We start from the raw sequence: 4462 nt of genomic DNA, 5'->3' as shown, positions 1-4462 counted from the left end.
TTTACAATTAACAATAAAAAAGTGTTTTTTTTTTCCTTTTTTTTTTTTTTTTTTTTTTGAGACAGAGTCTCTGTCTCCCAGGCTGGACTGGAGTGCAGTGGTGAGATCTCAGCTCACTGCAACCTCCATCTCCCGAGTTCAAGCAATTCTCCTGCCTCAGCCTCCAGAGGAGCTAGGATTACAGGTGCGTGCCACCACGCCCAGCTAATTTTTTGTATTTTTAGTAGAGACAGGGTTTCACCATGTTGACCAGGATGGTCTCAATCTCTTCACCTCGTGACCCGTCCACCTTGGCCTCCCAAAGTGCTGGGATTACAGACGTGAGCCACTGTGCCCAGACAAAAGGGCTATTTCTTTGGCTCCATCTCTAACCTATCTGTGAGAACTCTGGACCCCTCCAAAATTCCTCCTTGTTTGTTTTTGGAGTCCCGAAGCAGGCTCAGATATGGTCTTTTTTTTTTTTTTTTTTTTTTAGTCCTTTTTTTATTATTATTATTTTGAGACCAAGTCTCACACTGCCAACCGAGTTGGAGTGCAATGGCGCAATCGTGGCTCACTGCAACCTCCACCTCCCAGTTCAAGCGATTCTCCTGCTTCAGCCTCCTGTGTAGCTGAGATTACAGGCACCTGCCACCACACCTGGCTAATTTTTGTATTTTTAGTAGAGACGGGGTTTCACTATGTTTGCCAGGCTTGTCTCCAGCTCCTCACCTCATGATCTGCCCACCTCGGCCTCCCAAAGTGCTGGGATTACAGGTGTGAGCCACCGCGTCTGGCCTTTTTAGTCCTTATTTTTTAGAGACAGGTTTCACTCTGTCACCCAGGCTGGAGTGCAGTGGTGCAATTATGGTTCATTGTGGCGTCAATCTCCTAGGCTCAAGAGATCCTCCTGCCTCAGCCTCCTGGGACAATGGGCATGCACCACCATGGCAAGCTAATTTAATTTTTTTTTAAGAGATGGGAGTCTCACTATGTTGCCCAGGCTGGTCTCAAACTCCTGGCCTCAAGGGATGCTCCCCCCTTAGCCTTCCAAAGTGCTGAGATTACAGGCATGAGCCACTGCACCCAGCTTAAATAAATTTAAATAAATATTTGAAGAATATTAATTTGCAACGTTTCTCTGATTAGTCTACCCAGGGCACCATGTTCAGCCCTAATCAGTTGTCTTATTTTCTAAGATATTCTTTCTTTCTTTGTTGGAAACATACATTTAAAAAGACAAAAGTTACCTAATTATCACTCAAGCTCCAGAAGCCATAAAGGAAAAGATTGATACGTTTGACCATAAAATGAAAACAGTATGCTTGACAAACCTGCTGTAATCAAAGTCAAAAAGCAAATGTCAAAGTGGGAAATGCTTGCACTTCATTTTCCAGCAAGAGATTAATTTCCTGAAGACATAAAATCTCATAGAAATCCATAAGGATCAATAAACTAATATGATAGGGAAAGTGAGCAAACATGATTAACAGTTCACAGAAAATGACTTTTAGTACATGAAAGATAGCCTCACTAGTAAAAGAAATGCAAATGAAAACTACACCGATAACTCTGGAGATTCTTACTGGGAAAGTGGGACCACCTTATATAGCAGACGTCCCCCTGGCGGACCACCTCTGAGCGATCTGCAGCTGCAGACACTTTCAGCACATACTGTGTTTCCCACATCTGAGGTCTGCTTCTCCCTGCTTCTCAGCTTCTCTCTGCTTCTCAGCTTCTCTCTGCTTCTCAGCTTCTCACGGGTGTGGAAGGAACATTGTTGGAAGGTGGGAGCTGAAGAGGTCTGGCAAGTGGTGTATGGAGGGCCTATGGAGTGGATACAAAGCTTGAGGATCAGGCCAGGAACAGGGGGTCACGCCTGTAATCCCAGCACTTGGGGAGGCTGAGATGAGTGGATCTCCTGAGGTCAGGAGTTCGAGACCAGCCTGGCCAACATAGTGAAACCCCGTGTCTACTAAAAATACAAAAAATTAGCTGGGTGTGGTGGCGGGCACCTGTAGTCCAACCCACTAGGGAGGCTGAGGCAGGAGAATCGCTTGAACCTGGGAGGCGGAGGTTGCAGTGAGCCAAGATAGCACCATTGCACTTCAGCCTGGGCAACAAGAGCAAAAATCCTTCTAGAAAAAAAGAAAACAAAGCTCGAGGATCTTTTGTTTCTCATATCATTGCACTCAACAACTGGGTAGACAAGATGACTCCTCAGGTTGCTGCCAGTTGTCCTCTGTTACCCCAGTGCTTTGAAAAAACAAGTCACACGCAGTGGCTCACACCCATAATCCCAGCACTTTGGGAGGCTGAGGTGGAAGAATGGCTTGAGCCCAGGAGTTTGAGACCAGTCTGGGCAACAGAGTGAGACCCTGTCTCTACAAAAAATAAAAAATTAGCTGGGTGTGTTGGTGCATGCCTCTAGTTTCAGCTACTCAGGAGGCTGAGGCAGGAGGATCACTTGAGCCCAGGAGTTCAAGACCAGCCAGGCAATATAGGGAGACCCCCATCTCTCTGAGAAACAAACAACAACAAAAAAATTAGCCGGACATAGTGGCATGTGCCTGTGGTCCCAGCTACTTGGGAGGTTGAGGTGGGAAGATCCCTCAGGCCTGGGAGGTCAAGGCTGCAGTGAGCCGTGATCTCACCACTGAACTCCAGCCTGGGCAACAGAGCAAGACCCTGTCTGAGAAAGGGAGAGAGAGAGAGAGAGAGAAATTTAGAAAACAGCGTGGATGGTGGAGGAGGAAGGTGCGGGGTCCACCTTCCCCAGAAGGCAGCTGGCAGTCAGCAAGAGCTCCTGGAGCCGGCACCTTGCACAGCTAAGGAGTCTCCCTCACCTGCCGCAGGCACACCTTCCAGTCAGAGCTGGAATTCTTGTAAGTGCAGCTTGGTTCCTCTGGCTGTATTTCAAGGGCTGTCTTGGCATTTTGGTGACATTGTTTGCCTCTCCTGTCCTGAGACTGGCTATGTCTGCAACCTGACTGGTTCCTGATGAACAATAGGAACAGAAACTGTCTTCCCCATTCGGACACAGGAAGCCAGCTTGTTCCCCAGAAGGCTGGACAAGGACTGGCAGTGGGTTTGGAAGCAGAAAACAAGCTTGCTAGAAGCGGCAGGGTGTGGGGAGAGCGATGGCTTCCGTGTGAGTAGCAGAGAGAGGTTTTGAAAGAGACTCAGAGATACCCGTGACCCCCAACAAATCTTCAGTGGATAAAATGCTTGGTGTGTGTCAACCGGCTTTTAACTAAAGAAGGACTCACAATAATTCGTAAACGACTATGTTTCGGTCATGACCCCTTTATTCCTCTTTTTCTCAAAGAATGCCGACTGTAATTACACACAAGGGAGAGTATGAGTTATTCTAAACCCTGACTGGTGCCAAATGAGTTCAAGAGTGGAGAGGACATTTCCCAAGCGACCTTTGGGAGAATTTTTTTAAATCCAGAAACTCTAAAATTAAGAGGAAACTGGACCCAGTGTGGTGACTCAGGCCTGTAATTCCAGCACTTTGGGAGGCCAAGGCGGGTGGATCACCTGAGGTCAGGAGGTCGAGACCAGCCTGGCCAACATGGTGAAACCCCACCTCTACAAAAAATACAAACATTAGCCAGGCATGGTGGCGTGCTCCTGTAAACCCAGCTACTCGGGAGGCTGAGGCAGGAGAATGGCTTCAACCAGGGAGGCAGAGGTTGCAGTGAGCTAAGATTGTGCCACTGCACTCCAGCCTGGGCCACAGAGCGAGACTCTGTCTCAAAAAAAAAAAAAAAAAGGAAGCTACAATAACAATTCAAATGTTTCTAAGTTAAGAGGTGAGATTGTCATTGGAGACGTTCCCTCGTTCATTCCATGTCCTGCCCCACACACCAAACCGGAGTCCAAGGCTCCCAGGGTTCCCAAGCTCCTGGTAGGACGGCCCTCCTTGGCTCAGATGTCAGTAAACTCAAGACTACCAACCTTCTGGGACGTTTCCGACAGTCACCTCCATTCCTCTTTGCTCTCAGCATCCCAGCTTTGCTCCAACATCAATGAGCACAGTTCCTACAGAGTATGTCATGCCAGCATGATTGAGTCTCAGCCATTCCTAGCTGGCAGTCCTATACCCCCTTGACAGTGGTGACTGGGCTACAATAGTGTTTCTCAATTTTTTTTTTTTTTTTTTTTAAGACAGAGTCTTGCTCTGTCACCCAGGCTGGAGTGTGTGCAGTGGTGTGATTTCCACTCACAGCAACCTCCACCTCCCAAGTTCAACCAAGTCTCCTGCCTCATTCAGCCTCCTGGATAGCTGAGACTACAGGCATGCACCACCATACCCGGCTAATTTATATATATGTGTATATATATATATATATAATTATTATTATTGTTGTTATTGCTGTTGTTGTTGTTTTGAGACGGAGTCTAGCTCTGTCACCCAGGCTGGAGTGCAATGGCGCGATCCTGGGTCACTGCCACCTCTGCCTCCTGGGGTCAAGCA

The sequence above is a fragment of the Theropithecus gelada genome, chromosome 7b (assembly GCF_003255815.1).
Source record: "Theropithecus gelada isolate Dixy chromosome 7b, Tgel_1.0, whole genome shotgun sequence".
Lineage (NCBI taxonomy): Eukaryota > Metazoa > Chordata > Mammalia > Primates > Cercopithecidae > Theropithecus > Theropithecus gelada.
This window is presented reverse-complemented; position numbering follows the sequence as displayed.